Source organism: Pteropus alecto, unplaced genomic scaffold (assembly GCF_000325575.1).
Source record: "Pteropus alecto unplaced genomic scaffold, ASM32557v1 scaffold185, whole genome shotgun sequence".
NCBI classification, from domain to species: Eukaryota; Metazoa; Chordata; class Mammalia; order Chiroptera; family Pteropodidae; genus Pteropus; species Pteropus alecto.
The window spans coordinates 7,801,902-7,817,080 of record NW_006438088.1 but is presented as its reverse complement, the minus strand read 5'-3'; positions in this window follow the sequence as shown (position 1 = coordinate 7,817,080).

Below are 15,179 nucleotides of genomic sequence, written 5' to 3'. Positions count from 1 at the left end.
TGACAGAAAAGACAGAAGAAGACTTTCTGTGGTTTTGATCACTGTTCAGGTAACCATTTTAAAGTCACTACTGCAGCTAATAAAAACTATGAACTTTTTATGTTGTTTGAAAGTGGATTGTCACATGTAAACTCCCTTTGCAACAAAATAAGCATTCTGTATAACAGTCGATTCCATGTGAATAATCCAAAATTATTGTTATGATTATTGGGAATTTTATTAACTAGAGAGAGATTCCTATTCTACAGATGTTTTCTTTGGTTCCTAGTGCTGTAACATTTTTCATCATGAAAAGATTTGATCATATACTTCAGTAAAAGAAAATGAAAACTGAGTTTTATTAAATTTCTTGCTGACTCTGAACTGTAATCAAGTATAGTTTAACTTTCAAATCTCCTTGTCCCCTTCATTTTTTTTTGAGCCCTAATCTGTTATTGAAACATGCAATAATATTCAGCAAGTGTGTTTCAAAACCTAGATATATGGTCAGTAAGTTTTTATGTGTTTTTCTTTTCACCCATTTGCAAAACCCCCTCCATCCCCTTTAGCAGCATCAGCTTGTTCTGCATCTATGGGTCTATTTCTTTTGTCATTTTTTTTTTTAAAGATTCCACATATAGGTGAAATCATACATTATTTGTCTTTCTCTGGCTGGCTTATTTCACTTCTGTAACCATTTAGGTCCATGCTGTTGCCTTTCATTTCAAGTATCATTCTCAGCCAGTGGGTTGAAATCCACAAAATCCTTAGATCACAGGATAAGATGTGGAAATGTGAGTGGGGAAACAGTCCAGTCTGCCAGTAGATTAAAGCTTGTCTTACCACTTATTTACTACAGACATCTGAGGAATACATTTTATTTAAAAGCTCGAGAACTTGGGATATTGTGATTTCTATTAGTGTAATTTATGTCAACAAAATTCTTTTGTAAGGAAAGTACAGTTCTTACTGTAGTGGAAAGAAAAAAAGTTAAACAGCAATTGTTAAGAGCTAAGTTTAATGGAAGAAAAATCTTATGTGTTCTTAGTGGTTTCTATTTCTTTAAATCTTGCTCATATTGTTTTGACTTAAATTTGGCAGCAATGAGATTGCTAATTACATAGACTATTTCTATAGTAAAGAGTTAAATTTTGGAAGAAAAAAGGTCTTGAGCTTTTGTTCTCTTCATGTTCTCTCAGCTCTCCACACCTAGAATAAACCTTATCTAATGAATGTGAAATATCTTCGATGATAGTAAAGTGGTATATAGTGGTATTATTTGAAATAAGGTATTTTTAAGGCATATATATATATATTTTTTTTTTTGTCTAATGGCAGCCTTAAGCAATGTGATAATTATATAAGCTTTATCTGGTATGGCTAGGCCTTAGGGAGAACAAAAATAAAAATTGTCTTACGGAATTCATTAGAACAACACTAATGACATTTGTCAGGGTTCAAGTGGGATCGGCCACCATGCCAAGTGCTTCTGATACACTTGGTTGAAAATTTAGATCACGTATTAAAATCAAGTTTAGAACTATTTAATTACATTCCATAAACCCAAAAGTGGAGAAGTCATAGCCATAATGGTCACAGAATTGAAAGATGCCAGAATAGAGAGTAAGGGCTATGTTTTTTTGTTGAATTTGTAATGTTTGTTTGTTAAATTTCATTGAATATCGTATTCATTTGAGATAAACAGGTCCAGAGAACTTAAATCTAAATATTGAGTTTGTATAGCTAATGGCTAACTGGGAATTAAGCTTGGATTCCTTCTCTTAGTCCTCAAAATGAGAGCAATGGGGGCGGGGGGAGGTGTACATTGTTTTCTGCCGAGAGATGATTTGGGGCTTGTTTTGACAAGGCAGTAGATTTAAAAGGTATAGTAGCTCTGATTTCAGCAGTACAGGTGCTAAAATGGGAATAATTCTGAGATGCCTTGCTGGGGTCCCTGCATAAGGCTGACAAGCACATTTGAAAGCATCCTCTAGTATTAGGAAAAAAAATAAAACGACAGGAACACTTTTTTAAAAGAGAAAAATATTTAAAATCAATAATTGTGTCCTCTACCCCATTTTTCATGCACTAATTCGTTGACATTTTTTCCCTTCTGTTAAGATAGGTCATTGCTTGAAGAGAACTGTGTCTGGGTACAAGGTGACATTTTAACAGTCTGCTCTAGTAATCCATCACTTTATTCACTTTGCGATCTGACTTTGAGATGTTTTTGGATCAAACATGTCAAGATGTCAGATTTGATAGCATTGATCTATCTAATTTGGGCAGGGTTTTTCTTTGACTAACTTTTCAAACAGTTTCTCAGTGTGTTTCATTTTCATTTTCTTACTATCATGTCTGAAGCTCTGATATCCCAGACTTTTTTGAGTTGTTAAACCTGATTATAGTTTATTTGAATTCCACACAATCTTAAGGGAAACAAGTGCTGGTTATAGGTTTCTTTTAGAGAATAAAAAATTTTCATGATTTTAAGGCTATCTTTTGAGCTGATAATTAGTGATATTTCAAGTTATTGTAAAATCATGGGTTGGCGATCGGTGCTTTATACCAGGAGTCCCCAACCCCCAGGCTATGGACCACTCCCATCTGTGTCTTGTTAGGAACCAGGCTACACAGCAGGAGTTTGAGTGGCAGGCAAGCCAGCAAAGAGCTTCATATGTATTTGCAGCCACTCCCCAGTGCTAGCATCACTGCCTCAGCTCCACCTCAGATCATCAGGCATTAGATCTTCATAGGAGAACCGGTTCCTGGTGCCAAAAAGGTTGGGGACCACTGCTTTACACTTTCTTGTTGTTTTCATTACATTAACAAATCACATATTTTTCTGAAGCTCTGATGGCACAGCAAGTGGCTGATGAAGTAAAACCAGGTGAAGCCCCCTTAGGTTAAGGTTTGTCTGAGGCTGCAGAAACCCAGGGTTCTAGAAAGAGTGGTTTGGGCAGGGAGCAGATGGTTAGAGTCCTGGGGGCGGTTGTGAATATTTCAGAAAGCTTAATGGAAATCATAATATTGCCTACACTAAACTGCACTGGATATCTAAAAGGTCTTTATTTTTGACGGAAGTTACAGCAACCTTGGTTATCTCATACTTCTCAGAAACACTGGCAGTAACATGCCTTTGATGAATAATATATGAGAACACAAATGAATTATCTAGTAAATACTGTTTATTTTATAGACTAACTTTTCAAAACAGGCTGGGTCATATTAGGTGGGGGGTGGTCTTTGGTGACGGCAGAGTAGGAAAAATGCCTTAAAAAAGTGTCTACTTCTAATTCTTTTCCTTTTACCTGTGTGATACTTTTGCTCTATTATGTGCCTGCCCATCTCTCTTCCCGACTTTGTCCTTTCTCCTCTCTTTTCTGTTGCATCAAGTTTATAATCCATTAGAATAAGGTAAAAGTCTCCCAGCAAACCTAGACATTAGTTTGGCCAGTAAATCAAAAAAGTTAGTTAAAAAAATAGATACCTATAATTGGCATAGAGTTAGACAAGTTGATTAGTGGAAGGATAGAGTCCCGAAGATCCACACTTACATAAATGCTCAACTGATTTATGACAAAGGTGTAAAGAATTCAGTGAAGAAAGGATAATGTAAGAAATGGAGCTGGAACGATTTGATATGCAATAACCAAAATGAACAAACTTAGATTCTCACTCATCGTATTTAAAACTCAAAGTGAACATAGATCTATATGTAAAATCTAAAAATGGATACATTTGATTTTATTAAAATTAAGAACTTCTTAAAAGACACTGTTGAGAGAATAAAAAGACAAAACACAGACTGTAAGTAATCCAGAATATATGACGAACCCTTAAAATGTAGTGATAAGAAAATAAACGACCCACTTAAAAAGGGGAGGAGCAAAATATTCTGACACGTCGCCTAAAAAAATGGACACATGAACACGTGATATGATGCTCCACATTACTCATTATTAATCATTAGAGAAATATAAATTAAAACCACAGTGCAATACACACCTATTAGAATGACGAAAAGAGAATGCCAGTTGCTGGCAAGGATGTGAAGTGATGAGCTCATACGCTGCCAATGGGAAACAGTTTGGCAGTTTCACAAAAAGCTAAACATATGCCTATCCTATTATCCAGCTGTTTCACTTCTATGTATTTACCCAAGAAAAATGAAAGCATGTCTCAGACTTGTACGTGAATGTTTATAGCAGCTTTATTTCATAATAGCCCAAGATGAAAACCCAAATGTACATCAGCAGGACAATAGATGAACAAAACATGGGATATCTATACAGTAGAATACTACTTGGCAACAAAAAGGAACAAACTATTGATACATGCAATGACATGGATGAATCTCAAACTGATTACACTAAAGTGAAAAAGCCAGAGGAAAAAGAGTACATACTGAATGAATCCATTTGTGCGAAACTTTGGAGAATGCAAATGAATCTGTAGTGACACCCCTCCCCCAAGGGATGACAATATGTACCATAAACATTTTATTTAAATTTAAACCAGGAATACAAATACATTCTTTAGTTCATTTTAATGTGTGATTCCTACAGTTGTAGGACCATGCTGCCTTTCTTGCAAAATCTCCTTTCGTGATGCATTCTCTAATAATACTTTCCATTTGGTTCTCTTTCAAATGGAATGAGAACTTGAAGACACAATATACATGTAAAAACTCTAGACTTTTGGGATTTTTGTCCCCTAATCTTTTACTATTTTATCTCCTATGTTTAATTCAACGATATTTTTATACGTATGTAATTTGTCTTTACCTTTCCAAAATATCCTACTGTTATTGAAATAGTGTTTTCTTTTTATAACTATATTTCATTGGCTTGTGTACTATTTTTATTAAATTTCATTATTGCAGTGACAAATATAACTGGCATAAACAAGTTTAGGAACAAACACAATTAACTTTTGGTAATCACACAAACTTTGCTGGGGGAAACTGAATGCAGACCCTGCCTGAGATTTAGGCTACCAGCCACCAGCATCCCCAGACCGAGGTCATTCCTCATAGTGCTGTTTAACTAAGTGAATTAGAATCAGTGCATTTGCTGAGTTGGCTAAGCAAAGGTCAGTTGAGGGAGATTCTACTACTCAAGCTGTCTGATGCTCACTTTCCTCATCTGTAAATATTAAGAGTATCTACTTGTGAGTATGGGTATTATTAAAGTTTAAGTGATGTAATGTAAGTAAAATGGTTATTGCAATCCTGGCATGGAGTAAGTGCTGAAAATGTGCTTTATTATGATCATGTATTTTATTTCAGAAAGCACTTATAAACTTAGGGCGGAAAGGACCTTAGATATTATGTGACTCAACTGATTTGTTTTACAGATAGAGAAAATGGCTCAACAACACACATCCGCATGTAGGGCTGAAGGCCTTGAGCATCACCAGCAAGTAGGGTAACCATAAGGAACCCCTAGGGGGCTTCTTACTAAGGGGCTCCCAAAAACCTGGAGAGATCTCTAACACTAGGGGAGAAATTGCAGACCTTATGTCAGACTCATAAAAGTGCTCTTTTTGAGAGCAGCCTTACTTTTCAGAGGGCTGATCATCTAATAGCTGTGAACAGCTTTTAAATAACGTTTGCTGTATTCTGCTTTGGAATTGTCGATATTCCTTCACATAGCTCAAATCAGTGGGTGTGTGAAGCGAGGTAAAACCAGGCCTCAGTGAAGCAGTGAGGTAAGCAGGGGATGAGAAAGTTGTGAGACTAATAAATAGATGAAATCTGACTTAGTAAGATGGATTAGAAATTTTGTGAAAGCCTTATTTGATTTTTCCCACTTGGGTTTAGCTTCAAACTGAGACGTTCAAAAACCTATTTCTTCTTGGGCTGGAAAATGATCCATTTCTTTTTCTTGGTGGTGAAAAGCAGCTGCCTACCAATTAGGTTATAGTGATTGTTTTTTTTTTTTTTTTCACCTGAAATATGCTCATGAAAGATGGCATCCACACTCCTGACTTAGTGCAGTGAATGTCCCAAATGATAACACTTGGAATGTGATGGAAACATCTTGGACACTCTGTGCTGGCCTAGATGACACCCTCTAGTGTTGGTGTTTACTTCTCCTGGCCCTGTCCGGCTTGGGGGTTTGGGGGATGTAAGTTGCCAGTGGTACCTGTTGAAATGCTGCAGGGTTGTGAACCCCTGGAAGGCGTCTGAACTCAACAGCCAACCTGGGCCAAGTGGCTGGCAACAGTGCTCGTCTCAGAAGTAGGAGGTTTGGGATTCAATTGTGCCTCTTACACACTCAGGCAAATCACTTCACCTTTCAGATTGTGCTTTCTGTTACACCATGAAAACACAAATACCAACTTTCTAATTTCTTAAGTGAGATTTAATGAATTAATAGGCTTAATGAATTTATAAACTATTCAGTGAGAGAGAGGAGAGATGATTAAAGTGAGCAAATTATGATGATTCCATTTATTTCTACTTTAAAAAATAGCATTTATCCCAGATGCCTTTGATCTTTGGTGTTAAACAGCTGTGACTGTCTCACTAAAATTAGTCTTTCACATGTCATGCTTGATGTGCTAAATGCTATCCAATTTAGCATTTATTGAGTACATACTATGTGCAAGGGTAGGAGCTAAAAGGCCATGATTATTCAGATTATTCAGGTTATCCTCAAAGCTGTGAACATCTTTTAAAAACTTTGCCAAATTCTATTTTGAAGTGTCGGCATTCCATGAGAGGTGACAAGACTCCTTGAGGTATATACACCCAAAATAGTTCTTGCTGAGAATTACTGAGCTCATCTGTGATCTTCTACCCTAACACTGAAATGAAATTTTAAACCTAGATCCCTTTTTAAAGGACTAATTGAAATTCTAACAAAGCATTTAACTTTATAAAGTTTGCATTTTTAGATTAAGGAATTGTATTAGGTTGAAAAAATTCTGAAAGAGAAATTTCACTCCTGGCATGGCTCTCGTTTACATTTTCTTCAGGTTTATTAACGCATATGTGGCACTTTGTGTGCAGGGAAGCAAGAGCTTTCTGAAGAATTGAGTTGGAATCTCAATCATTTTCCAGATGTTTTTAATCTAGTGTCTGTGTAGGCAGGAGATGGGCTATAGTTCTTATTATTTTGAAATTGGGATTTTAACATTAAGCATTTATATGATGCTTAGTGTAAGAAGAACTAATGTTTTATTATAGCTTTCGGGGTAAAAACATTGTAAAGGAGGTGACAAGCATATTCTTTTTCTGTTGCTAAAAACTATAATTTCTCTTAAAGTGATGTGCATACTTGGATTTACGTTAGTTGAGAGTTTTAAGAAAATATCTCTAGCAAATCATCTAAGTTATATGAGAAAGCTTATTTGGAATTGCTAAATTCTAAAATTTAAGAGATTTTATCTAGGAAGGATACTGTTCGAAATAGTCAAGTTGAAGTTTTTTGTTACTAGAACTGCCTCTATTTTAAGGTTGGAGCAAGTACTTTGACACTTCGTTTTCTTTACACATAATTTTAATTAATATTAATTATGAGTAATGATTTCAAAATTTATTACTGAATCCAAAAGAAAGGAAATCGGGTCTTGCAGTAAACGGAGCTCTGCGGTGGAGATGTACTCATTTTAAAAGTTCTGGGTCAGGTTTCTAATATGGTCCAAGGAAGTAATCTTTCAACCTTTCAAAGATCATACTCTCTGCAACTGTGGGGGGTATAAGTGGGTGGAGGGCAGAGCCAGATGAAAACAATGTTTATGGGATTGCAATGTCAGCATTGAGCAAGGACGATCTTGTTGGCATGAAGTTGCTCAAATGTGAGGTACAGAGAAATTCCTAGTGGAGGGCAGAGCCAGATGAAAACAATGTTTATGGGGTTGCAACGTCAGCATTGAGCATTGAGCAAGGATGATCTTGTTGGCATGACGTTGCTCAAATGTGAGGTACAGAGAAATTGCTAAGCTGTTGTGCTCTGGAAATCATGTAGATACCACTTTGATTATGCTCTCCTTGAGGGCAGGGGCTATATTTTTGACTTCTGCTAACGATAATACTTAGTACAGGGCTCTACTTGTTAACCAGCCTGTTTAGTGAACCTGTAAAGGTACTGGCATTCCAGAGACACAAATGAGCTAGTTGTGGGAGAATTCAGGCAGTTTTCTTTTCAACTCTTGTACTATGGTGCCCATTAGACTATGCTTCCTGGTTTTGCTTTTTGATGCCTGTTTCTTTGGGGATTCCTTTCAGAAAATTATCTGTCAGAATATTAAAAATAAAGAAAATACCTGTGTTACGAGAACTGACTTCTATCCTGGGCCATTAGTAAAAATCACTTTGTCTCTCACATGTTTAGAATAAAGGTGAGTGTATTTAAGATTATTTAAGTATTTAAGATTTAAAAAATTACAATTAGAGAATGTCAGACATGAAAGGTGTCTTAAAATCCTCTTTTTCAGTCTTCTTATTGTATAGAAAGAAAACATACAAGGATTTCTCAGAATTGAGACCTCTGGTGCTGTGCCATCCAGTACAGTTAGCCACTGGCCACATGTGGCCACTCAAATTAAAAAAGTTTTTAATTAAAAGCCACATTTATAGTTTTCAATAGCTGCACATAGCTAGTGGCTATCATATTAGATAGTGCCAATTATAAAATATTTCTGTGGTTGGAAAAAGTTCTATTGGACTATGTAGGACTAGACTTTTTCACCAAAGCCCTTCTCTCTGACACTGAAAAGCTTAATGCCTGATAATTGGCCCCTGACACTGTATCATGTGTTTCAATAAATAATTTAATTTAGAAATAATGTGGAATGATTTTGTTATTTATTATTCATTTTTGGTTATCCTAGGAGGGAGGTATACCCAAGAGACTCAGAGTATGTGTGGTTCATTCAGACATTGACAACTTTAAGTGAGCAATCCCAGAGCCATATATCTGAGAGTGGAAAAGGGCTTATTTGTTGATTATCAATGTACTGGAAGTTTCAGCCAGAGCAATCAGGCAAAAAAAGAAAAAAAGAAAAAAAGAAAAAAAAAAAGAAATAGAAAACATCTAAATTGGGAATAAAGAAGTAAAATTGTCACTTTTTGCAGATGACATGATTCTTTATATAGAAAACTATAAAGACTCTACCAAAAAAAAACTATTAGAAACAATAAACAAATGCAGTAAAGTTGCAGGATACAAAGTCAATGTACAAAAATCCATTGTGTTCCTATATACTATCAATGAAATTTCAGAAATGAAAATAAAAATTCCTTTTGCAGTTGCAACAGAAAGAATGAAATACCCAGGAATAAACTTAAGGGATGCGAAAGACCTATACACTGAAAACTACAAGACATTATTAAAAGAAATCGAAGAAGACAAAAAGAAATGGAAAGATACTCTGTGTTCGTGGATCGGAAAAAAACAGTTAAAATGGCCATATTACCCAAAACAATATACAGATTTAATGCAAGTCCCATCAAAATCCCAATGGCATTTTTTAAAGAAATAGACAAAAATCATCAGATTTGTATGGAACCACAAAGGACCTGGAATAGCCAAAGCAATCCCAAGATAAAAAGAACAAAGCCAGAGATATCACACTCCCTGACTTCAAATTATACTACAAAGTGACAATAATCAAACTGCATGGTATTGGCAGAAAAGCAGACACTGACCAATGGAAGAAAATTGAGAGCCCAGAAATAAATCCATGTATATATGGGCAAATAATCTTCAGCAAAGAAGTCAAAAACATGCAATGTAGGAAAGAAAGCCTCTCCAATAAATGGTGTTGGGAAAATTGGAAAGCCACGTGCAAAAGAATGAAACTAGATTGCTATTTCTCACCATGTGCAAAAATCATCTCAAAATGGACCAAAGATCTAAATATAAGACCTGAAACAATAAAATACATAGAAGAAAACACAGGTACTAAACTTATTGGCCTTGGTCTTACAGAAGATTTTATGAATTTGATCTCAAAGGTAAGAGTGGTAAAAGCAAAAATAAATGAATGGGACTGTATCGAACAGAAAAGCTTCTGCACAGCAAAAGAAACCATCAACAAAACAAAAAAGCAACCAAACTCAGTGGGAATAGATGTATGCAAACAACACCTCCAAATAGGGGGTTAATATCCAAAATCTAAAGAACTCATACAACTCAACAACAAAAATACAAACTCCAATTTAAAAAATGGTTAGAGGACCTGAACAGACCCTTCTTCCCAAGAAGACATACAAATGGCCAACAGATATGTGAAAAGAAGCTAAACTTCTTTAGCTATTAGGGTAGTTCAAATCAAAGCCACAATAAGATACCACCTCATACTTCTTAGAATGGCTGGTATCAACAAGACAAGAACAAGTGTTGTAGTTACAAGTGTTGGAGAGGTTGTGGGGAAAAAGGAACCCTCATACACTGCTGGTGGGAATGTAAATTGGTACAGCCACTATGGAAAACAGTATGGGGGTTCCTCAAAAAATTAAAAATAGAATTACCATATGACCATATTCCTCTTCTGGGTATCTACACACCCAAATTGAAAACATTTATTTGTAAAAATATATGTACCCCTATGTTTATAGAAGCATTATGCACAGTGGCCAAGACATGAAAACAACAAAAGTGTCTGTCATTCGACAGATGATTAGATAAAGATGATGTGGTCCACATATACAATGGAATACTAGTCAGTCATGAGAAAAGATGAAATACTGCCATTTGCGACCACATGACCTTGAGAATATCATGTTAAATGAAACAAGTCAGATCGAAAAAGTCCATCTGATTTCACTCATATGTGGGTTATAAAATTGAAACAACAAATGAACAAACAAGACAACAAAAACTCATAGTCACAGACAGCAGTATGGTGGTTATCAGAGGGAAAGGAGGGAGGGGGGAGGTAGAAAAGAATAAAGGGGATCAGATATATGGTGAAAGAAGATTTCACTTTGGGTGGTGAACTCACAATGCAATATGCAGATGAGGCAGTATATAATTGTATACTTGAAGCCTACATAATTTTATTAACCAATGTCATCCCGATAGACTTATTATATATATTTTTTAAAAGAGTGCTTTTAGCCCTTGCCTGCCTCATGTGAACTACCAAGGTTAATTTCATATCTGTGTCAAGTGAAAGTAACTTTTTAAAGCTGATGTTCTTAACAGCCCTGCTCAATTTAGCCTTTTCTATGAGCAGCCAAACCTACACTTAATTCAGTTTTTAATAATGCTGCAATGGACATAGGGATGCATATATCTTTTCAAATTAGCGTTCTGGGTTTCTTCGGGTAAAAACCCAGAGGTGGAATTGCTAGGTCATAAGGTAGTTCTATTTTTAATTTTTTGAGGAACCTCCATACTATTTCCCATAGTGGCTGCACTATGAGATTTACAATCCCACCAATAATCTAATATTAATGGCTTTTTTTTTTTAAGTTGCTAATGCCTTATGAACCTTCATCAGACTTAATCCAAGATGATTTTTCTTTGTTGAGTGGTTCTGACAGATCACATTGCTAACTGGATTATTCTGAGAGTAACAGCGAAATCAGTGGAGGCTAAATCTTGATTTTTACTTCTGGTTTATTTATTCAACTAATTAACGTTTGGGGAACCCTCCAGAGTCACAGGTCTTGTAGATATACTTGACTGTTTAATGCAAGCTGAAGGTTATAAACTGAGGGCATCAAGGGAAATAAAATCCTGGAGTAGTCTCGGATCAGAAAGTAAACTCTTTAAAGTGATTAAAGAGCTTTAATAATGAACATCATCTTCATTATGAAGTCTACCTTGACCACCCTATTTAAATTGCAACCCTTCTGGCCTTCCTGATTTCCCTTGTCCTGCACTATTTTTGATAGCGCTTATCACCTTGACTCATTTATTATTCTTATTGTTTATTGTGTGTGTCTCTCCACTAAAATCTGAGCCCCATAAAGGCATGATTTTTTGAGGGGTGGGCAAATCTCTTTCACCAAATGTCTAGAATAGTGCTTGTCACACAGTAGATGCTCGGAAATGGTTATTGAATGAATGAATAAGTGAATATGATGACAAAGAGTGATGTTTTTCATTTAATTACTTCATTAAAACTATTGTGAAGTTCACCAGTGACCTTCGTATATTAAAACCAGTCATCATTTCTCAGTCTTCATTGTATTTAAATTATTAATAGCACTTAATAACTTAATAGTGATCCTTCCTTCTTCCATGACTCTACATTTTCCAGTTTTTCCACCTACTGTACTGGCTGGTTCCTTTTCAATCCCCCTAACTGGTCCTTTTTCATCTCCTCAGCCTCCTAACAATGGAGTGCCCTTGTGCTCAGTCCTTCACCCTCTTGTCTGTTCTGTCTATACTCATTGTCTTGGTGATCTCATCCTGATTCATGGCTTTAAATTCTATCCGTATAGTAAGGACTCCTAGATTTCTCCCTTAAACTCTAGATTGTATTAGTTCAGAAACCAATCATCCCTAAATTTCATTGGCTTAAATTGACAAACATTTATTTTTTGTATGTGCGTTTGCAGTTTATCTTCATCTCAGCTCCAGGATATGGGTTGGATTCACATTTTCTCTTTGTTTCATAAGTGAATCTTCTCAGTCTTCTCAGTCTTGGACCCCAGGCTGAAGGTACCACCTCTATCTGGTCTGAGCTATTCTCCTGTAGCAGAAAGCAGGAACGAGAGGACAGGGGGAAATTTTTGATGCCCCCACACATGGCACATGTCACATCCAATCACATTTGATTGGCCAAAGCAAGCCACGTGGCTAAAACCAAGGTCAGTGGGGCAGGGAAGTTTACTCCTTCAACTAGAAAGGGATAGAATGATTTCGAACAACAATATAGTCTAGCAGAATGTTGGTTGGATATTTCAGGCTTCACATGTCCAACAATGAATTCCTCATCTTTCCCTCCAAACTTGCTTTTCGTACATTCTTCCCTGTTTCAGTTGCAGGCAAGTCCAGAAGTTTAGACCAAAATCCTTGGAATCATCCTGGACTCTTCATATTCTATATCTAGCATTTTAGAAAATCCTGTCAACTAAGCCATCAAAATATCTTAGTGTACAATGACTTCACAGAACCCAGTGCTACTGCTTGGTACAAACCACGTGTCTTGCTCAGTTTGTTGCAATAGCCTTCTAGTCGTTGTGTACTGCTTCTGCCTTGACTTCTCTGTATTTTAAACACAATAGCCCTGTTTGAAACTGTAACGTTCCCCCTTTCTTCCTAGAGCGAAAGTCAAAATCCTTTAAATGGCCAACAAGGCATGATCTAGCTCCCAATTACTTCTCTAAGCCCATGTGTTACCACTGCTTCCTTTGCTCACTGCTTCAGTGATGTCTCCTTGCTACTCTTCTAACTTACCTAGCATGTCACCCCTTGTATTTGTTTTCCATCACTGCTGTAACAACTCACCACAAACAGTGGCTTCACACAACACAACTTTATTATGTTATAGTTCTGTAGGTCTTAAGTCTGACACAGGTCTCCCTGAGCGAAAATCAAGGTGTTGGCCAGGCTGCATTCCTTTCTGGGGCCTCCAGGAGAGAATCTGTCTCTTTGCCCCTTCAGATCATAGGGGCTGCCTTCATTCCTTCCTCATGGTCCCCTCCCTCCTTTTGCAAAGCCAGCAGTGGTGGATTGAGTCCTTCTCAGATTGCATCACTCTATCATTTTCTGCCTCTCTCTTGCATTTTTAACAACATTTGAGAGAAGATTGGGCCCACCCAATAAGCCAGAATAAACTCCCTTTCTAAGGTTAAGTGGTTAGCAATCTTGATTCTATGTGCGACCTTAATTCTTTGTCATGTAACATACTCACAGGCTCAGGGGATTAGGACATGGACATCTTTGGCGGGGGCGGGGGCTATTATTCTGTTAACCATACTCCATTGGGGAACTACTTCTACTTGTTGCTGTTTTCTTTGCCTAAACTACTCCCACCCTCCCAACATCATGCCCTCTTGCAGGGTTTTGCTCATATTTTCTTCTCGGTTAGATCTTTTCTGACTGTTGAAAATTGCGACTCCCATCTAACACTCCCTTTCTCCTTTGCAGCTTTATTTTTCTACAGGGCACTTAAGACCATTATTCTATGTTACATTTATGTATTTTATTGAGTATCTGTCTTCTTCACTAGAATATAAGCTCCATGAAGACATATTTTGTCTTTTTTATTCGCTCATATCTCAGCATCTAGAATAGTACTTGGCACATAGTAAGCTCTCAATAAATATTTGTTGAATGAATGAATGAAAAGTTTTTATTTTTTCATCAATCGAAAGGATGATTCATTACAATCAGCTAAGGAAATAAATTGACAAATATAACTTGAGAATTATGTAAATAAGATATAAAGCAAATGGTCTCTGTAGTCTAGATAGGTTCTGAAACATAGGAACCTGTGGAATCTAAACAGATGTTAGGTTATAAAATCAGTATATGAGGCAAAAAAATTTTCCCTCAGACAACTCACACGATCTTTCAGTAAGTCCATCTCTAGGGGTGTTTCTTCAATCATCATTTTAGGTGAGTTTACTACCTTTTCTTTACTAAAAACCCATGATTTTATTCCAAAAGCATCATGTCCAGCCAAAATACTACACACATTTTCTAGTCTCCCTTGCAGCTCTGGATAGCTAATGAGATATACATGGAAGTCCTGGGTGGAGCTTTGGGGGAATTCTTTAAAGGGAGCCAACTCAACTAGCAGGCGTTCTTTTGGTGTTCTCCCCTTTCTCCTTTTTTTTTTTTTTTGAGGCACAATTGACATATAACATTATACTAGTTTCAGGTGTACAACATAATGATTTGATATTTGTTCATATTTTGAAATGTTCACCACAATAAGTCTAGTTAACACATGTCACCATACAAGGTTATACATTTTTTTCTTATGATGATAACTTTTAAGATTTCTCTCTTAGTGCTTTCAGATATGCAATACACTATTATTAACTATGGCCTTTCCTTCCTTCCTGGAAGAAGAATGGGATGTCTGGAGCTTCAGAACCATCTTAGACCATGATGTGACGGTAAGGGAGGAAGCCAAGTGTTAAAAATGATAGATCAGAAAGATAGAAGGAAGCTTGGTTCCTGAGGACCATGGAGCTGTCAATCAATTCTGGGGTACTTACATCTGGACTTATTATAAAGGGGGATAATTGATCTTCTGTATTGGTTATTTTCCTTTTGCAGCCA